At 41.2% G+C, this 12,808-nt stretch overlaps 4 non-coding genes across 4 annotated transcripts; 1 reads left to right on the top strand and 3 right to left on the bottom strand.

Annotated features, from left to right (window-relative positions):
• Nucleotides 1–49: 49 nt before the first annotated feature.
• trnag-ucc (transfer RNA glycine (anticodon UCC)) lies at nt 50–121 on the bottom strand. The gene has a single exon. It is a non-coding gene; the product is annotated as a tRNA-Gly (tRNA).
• A 2,201-nt stretch (nt 122–2,322) lies between these two features.
• trnag-ucc (transfer RNA glycine (anticodon UCC)) lies at nt 2,323–2,394 on the bottom strand. Its single transcript has one exon. It is a non-coding gene; the product is annotated as a tRNA-Gly (tRNA).
• Nucleotides 2,395–12,297: 9,903 nt separating this feature from the next.
• On the bottom strand, nt 12,298–12,371 carry trnai-aau (transfer RNA isoleucine (anticodon AAU)). Its single transcript has one exon. It is a non-coding gene; the product is annotated as a tRNA-Ile (tRNA).
• A 290-nt stretch (nt 12,372–12,661) lies between these two features.
• Nucleotides 12,662–12,733, top strand: trnaw-cca (transfer RNA tryptophan (anticodon CCA)). Its single transcript has one exon. It is a non-coding gene; the product is annotated as a tRNA-Trp (tRNA).
• The last annotated feature ends 75 nt before the right edge of the window (nt 12,734–12,808 follow it).

Below are 12,808 nucleotides of genomic sequence, written 5' to 3' on the forward strand. Positions count from 1 at the left end.
GACTTTTAGCGGATTAATTTCAAAGGGTGATTCAAACAAAATACCCAGTTGCGTTGGCCGGGAATCGAACCCGGGTCAACTGCTTGGAAGGCAGCTATGCTCACCACTATACCACCAACGCTTACCAAATAACTACCAGGAGCAGTCTCTGTTTGAAAATGAAAGTAAAAGAAAACCTACATTTGACATTTGCAGAATAATAATGGGATTCCCTAAAAACACATCACTGACATCACCAGGCGGTCAATGAGTTAATAGACCAATAACAAAGAGTTCCAAACGGCTCTGCCAATAACAGCTAGTTTTCAGGTTTCCCTCTTTCCACTCAGACAATGCCAGACATTCCTAGCAAAAATCCTGCTTGACAAATTGCTCTTTTACTAACAAGTCATTTTTGCTGATTTTGGATCATTTTCATTGAAAACAATCACAGTAAGATATTTGATTGTTACCTAGAAATGATTTGACTGATCCATTGCTGAAGTCCCCGACAACATTTTTTCGAGTCGACCTAAAGCCGTTGTTTCGACAAGTCGACTGGTTCAAATGTTTAAAAGTGTGTTTTTCCATATATAAACTGAATGAAATCAACTATATGTAGGCTACTGAGCTTGTCTGATGCTTTAAGCATTACTCAAGAGGGTGCCCTAACCTAACCTAACCAGAAGAACAAAACCTTTTCCCGAATCTCCTCCTCCCGCTGCTGATGGCCTTTGCACCATTACGCTCCAGGCATTAGGCTACACCAGGGGGTCAGTTTCCATTTAAAGTGCCAATGAACATTTCATTTATTTTTTACCGCAACATTTCATGATATCCAATTGGTAGTTACAGTCTTGTCCCATCTCCACAACAGACTCAGGATAGGTGAAGGTTGAGAGCCCGGCGTCCTCTGAAACACAACACAGCCAGGCTGCACTGCTCACTTAACCTGGAAACTAGCCGCACCAATGTGTCAGAGGAAACACCGTACACCTGGCGACCGTCCGCTAGTGCGCGATGGGACAAGAACATCCCTGCCGGCCAAACCGTCCCCTAAACGAGACGACACCGGGCCAATTGTGCACCGCCCCATGGGTCTCCCTGTCACGGCCGGCTGCAACAGAGGACACAGACTTGAACCAGGATCCTGCTCTGCATTGCAGTGCCTTAGAACACTGCGCCACTCAGGAGACCCGACAACCTATCTTACCATTACTACCGATCTGCGTGCCAGTTATGGTTTTCATATGCATATTTTCGGAGAACAGTTTGATTTATTTCATATGTAAAGTCTTCGTATCTCAAAATCATTTTCAAGTGATGAATAAAAATGATATCTAAACCAAAATGAAAACTACACAAATCTAAATGTCACTTCTATTGCCATTGCCAACAATGTAAAAACGGCCTACATAAAGCCTACAAATAAAATCATTACAGTCTGAAGGTGAAAAAAATATCCTGATAAAAAAATAAATCACTTTGGCTACACATGGCCTTTCTGCAACGAACATGAAACAATGTAGCAACTAATCAACTTGGTCCAGCCAGATGCTTGAGCTAACAAACTTGCAACATTGTATTAAAAAAATTGGACCCTCAGTTTCCCCTGCCAGTGACCTCCGGGCAGACACAGCTGTAGGCTCAATATCAGGCTATTTACGCAAGGACAAGAAGTAATCAGGTAGGCCTATTTTATAACGTTTCCACCGGATCAGAGCATGACATTTTATTATTTTTTGCTGAGTGCTTATCCAAAGGGAGAGAGCTGGAAATATTTTTCAAATAGGCTACATTGAGGAACTATTGTCATTCTCAATGGATGTAAAAACAGACTTTGTTTCCTTGCTGTTTAAGGTGAAGAAAAATGTACTTTGAGAAGCTCCACAGCTCATAAATTGTGGGGATTAAAGAGAATCAGAAATACTGTCAGATCCCCAAATGGGCACATTTATAAGCCTACATCTGCTCGCAGGCCAGGTAGCCTAGGCCTACTTCTATGGGTAATCAGGTGCACCTCCTTAAACATTATTGACAGGAGAACTCCAAACAAAACACAATGAATAAATTGACAACGCGTAAATGGAATGAAATAAAATAGAACTTGTTTCCATCCCCTCGGCTTCAGCAATGGATTGGTCCACTGAGATATGCGTCAATCAAGACGTGCAATAAATCTTTTTTTGGGGCAACTGCTCGACTACAAAATTCTCAGTCGACCAACAGCCTATGGACCAGTTGACTAAAAGGTGTCAGCCCTATTTGATACTGAGATAAAAACAGCTGCACTAGACTTTTAGCGGATTCATTTCAAAGGGTGATTCAAACAAAATACCAAGTTGCGTTGGCCGGGAATCGAACCCGGGTCAACTGCTTGGAAGGCAGCTATGCTCACCACTATACCACCAACGCTTACCAAATAACTACCAGGAGCAGTCTTTGTTTGAAATTTAAAGTAAAAGAAAACCTACATTTGACATTTGCAGAATAATAATGGGATTCCCTAAAAACACATCACTGACATCACCCGGCGGTCAATGAGTTAATAGACCAATAACAAAGAGTTCCAAACGGCTCTGCCAATAACAGCTAGTTTTCAGGTTTCCCCCTTTCCACTCAGACAATGCCAGACATTCCTAGCAAAAATCCTGCTTGACAAATTGCTCTTTACTAACAAGTCATTTTTGCTTATTTTGGATCATTTTACCGTGAGGCAAAGGGCGGGGGGGTCGCAACCTATTAAGTGTCTATAATCCAAACAAGTGCTTTCATTACTTATTACTAATATTATTGAAATTACATAGTTATGTTTACAGTGATATATTGTGTGTGGGGGGGTCGTGTGTCCCCCGTCCCCCCCTGGGATTTCCGCCTATGTTTGTAATGACCACCCAGAAACAGCGTTGCATCTTTTTTGGCATTGTATTCATGTAAGAAAACTGTGGCAAGTCATCAGTAGGTTTATACACATTTATGAAGATTTTATACTATTGTGGAGAGATGTACTGTTTGGATTCATTACATACTATAGAAATAAGCTGAAACATTTTTATGTAAATAATTTCATTATTCTTTTTGCCAAATTTGATGTACACAAATTCAAATTTACAAACAGAAAACCACATTTTCGTACCCTAGAAAAATAAATGTAACTGTATTTTAAGATGGTTAAATGCTCTACTAACAAAAAAGCTGTTAGAATTGTAAGTGTATTGTATGTCCCTTAAGGTCCTTGAGTAATTGTAATGTGATATTGTACCCCCTAGCTCGATTGTCCATTGTTTGTAATCTATGTATGCTTGTGTTCCCTCATGTGCTTTATGTATTGATTTGTTGTTAATAAAAATAAATAAAAAATTTAAAATGAAAAGTGCGCTTCATATTCAAATATTTCTGGCTTCATGCGCCATCAGGAGTTTTCCATAGGAATACATGGATGACGTCAGTGTTATTACTATTTACTGGTTTTAATGTTTCAATATTCACTTATTTAAATACAATACTGCACAAAAATCTAAATGCAACAATTTCAAATATTTTGCTGAGTTATAGTTCATATTAGGAAATCAGTCAAATTAAATAAATCCATTAGGCCCTAATCTATGGATTTCACATGGCTGGGCAGGGGCCTGGGAGAGCAAAGGCCCACCCACTTGGGAGCCAGACCCACTCACTGGGGAGACAAGCCCAGACAATCAGAGTTTTCCCCACAAAAGGACTTCATGACAGACAGAAATACTTCTCAGCACCCCGCCCTCCCCCTTCTGACGATTCTGCAGGTGAAAAAGCTGGATGTAGAGGTCCTGGGCTGGCGTGGTTACACGTGGTCTCGGTTGTGAGGCAGGTTGGACATATGGCCAAATTCTCTAAAACAATGTTGAAGGCGGCTTGTGGTAGAGGAATTAACATTAAATTATCTGGAAACAGTTATGGTGGACATTCCTGCTGTCAACATGCCAATTGCACACTCCCTCAAAACTTGACACATCTGGGACATTGTGTTGCGTGACAAAACTGCATATTTTAGAGTGGCCTTTAATTGTCCCCAGCACAACGTGCACCTGTGTAATGATTATGCTGTTAAATCAGCTTCTTGATATGCCACACCTGTCAAGTGGATGGATTATCTTGACAAAGGAAAAAATGCTGACTAATCGAGATGTAGACAAATTTGTGCACAACATTTGAGAGAAATAATATTTTTGAGCGTATGGACATTTCCTGAGATCTTTTATTTCATTTCATGAAACATGGGACCAGCACTTTACATGTTGCGTTTACATTTTTGTTCAGTGTAGATGACTACCAAGGAGCGCTGTTTTGAAACCACCACGCCTCCATCTTGGCACTCCCCCACCGTTGTTCAAAATATTTTTAATGTCTACATTAGTTTTTGCCACATTTATTATATTAGACACCTTAATGCATACGTTTAAATTATATTATGTGAGCTAAACATAAAAATACTAAATGAAAAACATATTAAAAACAATTCCTTAAATTAAAGTATATCTTTTTTGAATGTTCGAATGTCACTGTTCCCACTACAACGATAAAAATACTTAAATACATATAATTTTGTCCTTGACACATTTAACATTCGATTGAAATACTCAATACGCTTTAATCGTGGCCATCAAAGTTAATATTCGACTGCATTTAGAATTGTTATTTGTTGCGCAATGACTGGGTTTACAAAAGCACGTTTCACTCCAGTGAGGAGCTACTCTTGTGTTGTCTGACAGGTGATAGGATACTCCGTTCCTCAAACTAGGCTCTGTATGCACTAAATTATGCAAATTGACCTATAAACCTATAAGCATGACCGGTCAAATGTATTTTCGGCAACTCACCAATTATCAGCTAGCCTATTAATAACATCCCTAAATTCGTTGTGGTTTGTCTTTTAGAACAATCCTAACGTAACATGTCACCAAGCTTATTGCTCCAGATCCATTGATTTCAATACATTGTTGATGTGAGTGATTCATTTGCGCATGCTACTGATTACAGTAGAACAAGCTAATCAATTACAGTTTAGAGTAGACGCTTGTCAAATGTTGATGCATGTGCAGTTTAGAAGGTACTCATTTAGCTGAATTACAAGTAATCTGAACACAAGTGTGTAGAGAGTAATTTTTATGTTTTGGTCTTCAAAATATCACAACCTATTTCATCATATTGAATATGAATTTAAAACCGGTGTTTTGACACGGCTGTAATTAAAAAATCCATGACAATAGGAATCAGAAACAGTATCATTTTCAATTCATGTTTTAGGAACTTCTGAATGAGCTCAAAAACGTTCTCTGATTTTGGTGTTATAACTGAAATTGTGAAAATGAGTTTGTCTAGCCTACTACAAGGTATATTATACCAACACTCTCCTCTCGGTGCAACAGCTATGGTCATGTTGTATTCCTCATCTACAAAAATTCTGCCCCCTGTGAGGATCGAACTCACGACCTTCAGATTATGAGACTGACGCGCTACCTACTGCGCTAAGGAGGCTTATAGTTCAACAACAAAAACACTGATTTTCAAATAGGGTTCTGTTTGGCCATATCTGCAGTTCTCATGCCTTCTTGCAGCATGCCTAACACGGAACTCAAACCGGCTGTGCGCGTGCGCAATCGTGCATACATTTATTTAGTCCCCCCACACCAACTGCGATCACGACACGCAGGTTAACATATCAAAACAAACTCTGAACCAATGACATTATTTGGGGACAGGTCGAAAACTTGCACTTGCTAGCTAATTAGTCCTATCTAGCTAGCTTGCTGTTGCTAGCTAATTTGTCCTGGGATATAAACATTAGGTTGTTATTTTACCTGAAATGCACAAGTTCCTCTACTCCAACAATTAATCCACTTATAAAAACGGTCAACCGAATCGTTTCTAGTCATCTCTCCTCCTTCCAGGCTTTTTCATCTTTGAAATTATATGGTGATTGGCATCTAAACTTTCATAGTATTACCACGACAACCAGCAACAGTTCATCTTTCAATCACCCACATGGGTATAACCAATGAGGAGATGGCACGTGGGTACCTGCTTCTATAAACCAATGAGGAGATGGGAGAGCAGGACTTGCAGCGCCATCAGAATCAGAAATAGGAATGACGCTCGTTGACCCGTGCGAGCAGTGTGGGTGCAATAATTTAATAACATAGATTCCAAAATCTATTTTGCAACGCTCGCGTACTCACTCGGTGTAGTCAGGGTATAAGGCACGTTTACAAAGGTGAGCAGGGACCCTGGGCATCTTCTTTTGGTGTTTTTCAGAGTCAGTAGAAAGACCTATTTTAGTGTCCTAAGTTTTCATAACTGTGACCTTAATTGCCTACAGTCTTTAAACTGTTAGTGTCCTAACAACTGCTCCGCAGGTGCATGTTCATTAATTGTTTATGGTTCGTTGAACAAGCATGGGAAACAGTGTTCAAACCCTTTAATATGAAGATCTGTGAAGTTAATACTATTTTTACGAATTACCTTTGAAAGACAGGGTCCTGAAAAAGGGATGTTTATCTTGTAGTAGGCCAGACTAACTCCTTCTCAAATAGTATTTGAGTATCCTTGCCATAGTCTAAACTATAATAGACATTTCATCGCAAGGGGCAAATACGCGATTGTCTGTGCTGCCCAATCATATTACCTAATCATAATGATATGACCAAATTCACCAATCAGGAACGTCCTTTCAAACTCAGTGTTTTTAGGTTGATAGAAGCCTCCTTAGCGCAGTAGGTAGCGCGTCAGTCTCATAATCTGAAGGTCGTGAGTTCGATCCTCACAGGGGGCACTGACTTTTTCATGTACCTCTTTTTAGCTTTTGCAGGACTGGATTACACATGCCCTATCCCAAAACAACTCCCATCCCTTAGCCCAACTAACCTGTACCCCTGCACACTGACTCGGTACCAGTGCCCCCTGTATATAGCCTCTTATTGTGTTACTTTTTATTATTACTTTTTATTTTAGCCTACTTGGTAAATATTTTCTGCACTGTTGGTTAAGGGCTTGTAAGTAAGTATTTCACGGTAAAGTCTACACTTGTTAAACACGTGATTGGGAGATATATCAGTATCGGTAGGTTTTGTCCCCCCAATGTAATGTAATCAGATGAAGAAAAAGCCATATCGGTCAGGCTCTCTGAGATATAACTAGTTGGTGGGCAAAAACAGTCATCAAAACAGACATTGTATTTGTCCATACTTTACTTTGAAAATGGCAATAGGTCACACAGACTGAGGATCAAGGTAATAGAATCTACTTACTCTTGCATTTCTCTCCTACGCAAATTCCTTGGCCGTCGTGCTAAGGGATGGGAGTTGTTTTGACATAGGGCATGTGCAATACAATCTTGCAAAAGCTAAAAAGAGGTACATGAAAAAACCAATGCCCCCTGTGAGGATCGAACTCACGACCTTCAGATTATGAGACTGACGCGCTACCTACTGCGCTAAGGAGGCTTAGAGCAAAGGTGAAAACACTGAGTTTGAAAGGATGTTTCTGATTGGTCAAATTAATATGATTGGGCAGTATAGACAATCGCTGTATTTGCCCCTTGTGATGAAATGTCTATTATAATTTAGACTAAGGGAGGGATACTCAAATACTATTTGAGAAGGTCCGGTAACACGGATTTCCTAGGTGACAAAGGGCTGTATGGATATTGTAATTTATCAGCGCAGTAACAAACCCCCACCTCGCGACCCATGCGACTTTCCTGATTTAGACCTCTACCACCACAAAGCAGAAACCCCTTCTAAGTAAACATCCAATAGATATGTCTGAACCCTATAATATGAGATCTGACAAAAGTTGATACTAAAAATGTGTTGAAACCATCCTTGGTTAGGTTATTCAATGTGTGGGCCTATCTCTCCAATTTGCAGACAGCTAAGCCACATTTGCTTGGTCACACACACTCTTTTAATGTATAAGGCATGTGAAATTTGAGCCACCCCTCCCTCCAACTTAGCCCTGTAGTGGACATCACTTGCTAGTGTGCAACATGAAAATGCTGAGCAGGGAATTCTCTGGCATTGTGAATACAAAGGATTGGAATTGAAGAATGTCTGTGAGTGCAAATAGTCATCCGAGACCATTTATTTAAATAACTAGTCCTACATGCTAATAACGCTATACCCATAATCTTGATAAATTACTTAATTTACTTATCCTATAGGCCTAGCTAGGGCTACTTTGGGATATTATGGGTGGTAAGGTTGTAGCCACTCCCATTGTTTAGAACTACTTTTGGCCTTAAGCTTTCAGTTTCTTTGTACCATCATCTTTGAAATCAAATCAAATCAAATTTATGAATATAGCCCTTTGTACATCAGCTGGTATCTCAAAGTGCTGTACAGAAACCCAGCCTAAAGCCCCAAACAGCAAGCAATGCAGGTGTAGAAGCACAGTGGCTAGGAAAAACTCCCTAGAAAGGCCAAAACCTAGGTAGAAACCTAGAGAGGAACCAGGCTATGAGGGGTGGCCAGTCCTCTTCTGGCTGTGCCGGGTGGAGATTATAACAGAACATGGCCAAGATGTTCAAATGTTCATAAATGACCAGCATGGTCAAATAATAATAATCACAGGCAGAACTGTTGAAACTGGAGCAGCAGCACGGCCAGCTGGACTGGGGACAGCAAGGAGTCATCATGCCAGGTAGTCCTGAGGCATGGTCCTAGGGCTCAGGTCCTCCGAGAGAGAGAAAGAAAGAGAGAATTAGAGAGAGCATACTTAAATTCACACAGTACACCGGATAAGACAGGAGAAGTACTCCAGATATAACAAACTGACCCTAGCCCCCCGACACATAAACTACTGCAGCATAAATACTGGAGGCTGAGACAGGAGGGGTCAGGAGACACTGTGGCCCCATCCAATGATACCCCCGGACAGGGCCAAACAGGAAGGATATAACCCCACCCACTTTGCCAAAGCACAGCCCCCACACCACTGGAGGGATATCTTCAACCACCAACTTACCATCCTGAGACAAGGTCTTGTATAGCCCACAAAGATCTCCGCCACGGCACAACCCAAGGGGGGGAGGGGGGGGGGGGGGGGGCGCCAACCCAGACAGGAAGATCACATCAGTGACTCAACCCACTCAAATGACGCACCCCTCCTAGGGACGGCATGAAAGAGCACCAGAAAGCCAGGGTCTCAGCCCCTGTAATAGGGTTAGAGGCAGAGAATTCCAGTGGAAAGAGGGGAACCAGCCAGGCAGAGACAGCAAGGGAAGTTCGTTGCTCCAGAGCCTTTCCGTTCACCTTCACACTCCTGTGCCAGACTACACTCAATCAAAGGACCCACTGAAGAGATGAGTCTTCAGTAAAGACTTAAAGGTCGAGACCGAGTTTGCGTCTCTCACATGTGTAGGCCTCCAGCTCTTTGCTTAGAAATTCTAGGGACAATTAGGAGGCCTGCGTCTTGTGACCGTAGCGTACATGTAGGTATGTACGGCTGGACCAAATCAGAGAGATAGGTAGGAGCAAGCCCATGTAATGCTTTGTAGGTTAGCAGTAAAACCTTGAAATCAGCCCTTGCCTTGACTGGAAGCCAGTGTAGAGAGGATAGCACTGGAGTAATATGATCAATTTTTTTGGTTCTAGTCAGGATTCTAGCAGCCGTATATAGCACTAACTGACGGTTATTTAGTGCTTTATCCGGGTAGCCGGAAAGTAGAGCATTGCAGTAGTCTAACCTAGAAGTAACAAAAGCATGGATACAGTTTTCTGCATCATTTTTGGAAAGAAAGTTTCTGATTTTTGCAATGTTACGTAGATGGAAAAAAGCTGTCCTTGAAACAGTCTTGATATGTTCGTCAAAAGAGAGATCAGGTCCAGAGTAACGCCGAGGACCTTCACAGTTTTATTTGAGATGACTGTACAACCATTACGATTAATTGTCAGATTCAACAGAAGATCTCTTTGTTTCTTGGGACCTAGCACAAGCATCTGTTTTGTCTGAGTTTAAAAGTAGAAGGTTTGCAACCATCCACTTCCTTATGTCTGAAAACACTGGCTTCTAGCGAGAGCAATTTTGGGGCTTCACCATGTTTCATTGAAATGTACAGCTGTGTGTCATCCGCATAGCAGTGAAAGTTAACATTATGTTTTCGAATGACATCCCCAAGAGGTAAAATATATAGTGAAACAATAGTGGTCCTAAAACGGAACCTTGAGGAACACCGACATTTACAGTTGATTTGTCAGAGGACAAACCATTTACAGAGGCAAACTGATATCTTTCCGACAGATAAGATCTAAACCAGGCCAGAACTTGTCCGTGTAGACCAATTTGGGTTTCCAATCTCTCCAAAAGAATGTGGTGATCGATGGTATCAAAAGCAGCACTAAGGTCTAGGAGCACGAGGACAGAGGCAAAGCCTCGGTCTGATGCCATTAAAAGGTAATTTACCACCTTCACAAGTGCAGTCTCAGTGCTATGATGGGGTCTAAAACCAGACTGAAGCATTTTGTATACATTGTTTGTCTTCAGGAAGGCAGTGAGTTGCTGTGCAACAGCCTTTTCTAAAAATGTTGAGAGGAATGGAAGATTCGATATAGGTCGATCGTTTTTTATATTTTCTGGGTCAAGGTTTGGCTTTTTCAAGAGAGGCTTTAATACGGCCACTTTTAGTGAGTTTGGTACACATCTGGTGGATAGAGAGCCATTTATTATGTTCAACATAGGAGGGCCAAGCACAGGAAGCCGCTCTTTCAGCAGTTTAGTTGGAATAGGGTCCAGTATGCAGCTTGAACGTTTAGAGGCCAAGATTATTTTCATCATTGTGTCAAGAGATATAGTACTAAACCACTTGAGTGTCTCTCTTGATCCTAGGTCCTGGCAGAGTTGTGCAGACTCAGGACAACTGAGCTTTGAAGGAATACGCAGATTTAAAGAGGAGTCCGTAATTTGCTTTCTAATAATCATGATCTTTTCCTCAAAGAAGTTCATGAATTTATTACTGCTGAAGTGAAAGCCATCCTCTCTTGGGGAATACTGCTTTTTAGTTAGCTTTGCGACAATATCAAAAATAAATTTCGGACTGTTCTTATTTTTCTCAAATAAATTGGAAAAATAGGATGATCAAGCAGCAGTAAGGGCTCTTCGATACTGCAAGCAAGACTTCCAGTTTGGTGGGGCGCCATTTCCGTCCCAATATTCTGGAAGCTTGCTTCAGAGCTTGGGTATTTTCTGTATACCAGGGAGCTAGTTTCTTATGAGAAATGTTTTTAGTTTTTAGGGGTGCAACTGCATCACGATCTCTTTCAATAATCACAGGAATGGAGGAGGTCTTTATTCTAGTGAGATTGCTAAAGTGAACACCGCCATGTTTAGTTTTGCCCAACCTAGGTCGAGGCACAGACACGGTCTCAATGGAGATAGCTGAGCTGACTACACTGACTGTGCTAGTGGCAGACTCCACTAAGCTGGCAGGCTGCCTGCCTGCACCCTATTTCATTGTGGAGCTAGAGGAGTTAGAGCCCTGTCTATGTTGGTAGATAAGATGAGAGTACCCCTCCAGCTAGGATGGAGTCCGTCACTTCTCAGCAGGTCAGGCTTGGTCCTGTCTGTGGGTGAGTCCCAAAAATATGGCCAATTATCTACAAATTCTATCTTTTGGGATGGGCAGAAAACTGTTTTCAACCAGCGATTGAGTTGTTAGACTCTGCTGTAGAGCTCATCACTCCCCCTAACTGGGAGGGGGCCAGAGACAATTACTCGATGCAGACACATCTTTCTAGCTGATTTACAGGCTGAAGCTATGTTGGATAACAATATGCAAGAGAAAGGCCATAATGTATTATTCCAGCCCAGGCTCAATTTAGATTTTGGCCACTAGAAGGCAGCAGTGTATGTGCAAAGTTTCATTTTTAATTAATTTGGAAAAACATAATTCCACTTTGACATTATGGGGTATTGTGTGTAGGCCAATGACAAATATATATATATTTAATCAATATTAAATTCAGGCTGTAACACAACCAAATATGGAAAGTGTCAAGAGGTGTGAATACCTTCTGAAGGCACTGTATGTTGTAGCGAATTTTCAAAGATGCATTATGATGCATTACAAGCACAAAACATTTATTTTAACCAAAATTACAATTATGACAATAACTGTGGCAATTTGCATGACAATTAATCATTACCCAAAATGCAATAATCAGCACAGCCCTAGTGGGATGTATTTTAAGACATGATTTGTGTAAATCATAGTTGCTTTCAGCATTTAATGACACATACAGCGCAGCAAATACACTAAAGGATCAACTAGCCTAAGGAAAAGATAAGTGGCCAGTACGGGTATCGAACCCGCGACCTTCGCGTTATTAGCACGACGCTCTAACCAACTGAGCTAACCGGCCATACAGCTCAGATGAAAATGTTATGTATTTGAACATAGTGGAGTGGCATAACTACTTTTAGAGTTGTATGCTATGAGCACGCAATCCTAGTGAGTTTGCACGGTTTCTATACATGGTTGAGGGTTGAATTCAGCAACCTCTCTCATTGCCAACCCTTTCATCCTTAACACTGTAGTTGCTCCAAGTAAACTATAATGGAATAGTGCTGGAGCAAACTGTGACAAAATAGACATGTCACACAAAATACACAAAATGCAGTCAAATACCTGAACATACACCTTGTGGTTCTAGACCTCGTGGCGCAACGGTAGCGCGTCTGACTCCAGATCAGAAGGTTGCGTGTTCAAATCACGTCGGGGTCAAACCTTTTTCTCTCTTGTGATGAATGAAAAAACATCGGGGCCAACAAACATTAGACGTAACTAATAATCCCGAGA

The sequence above is a fragment of the Oncorhynchus nerka genome, linkage group LG20, assembly GCF_034236695.1.
Source record: "Oncorhynchus nerka isolate Pitt River linkage group LG20, Oner_Uvic_2.0, whole genome shotgun sequence".
In the NCBI taxonomy this organism is placed as follows: Eukaryota; Metazoa; Chordata; class Actinopteri; order Salmoniformes; family Salmonidae; genus Oncorhynchus; species Oncorhynchus nerka.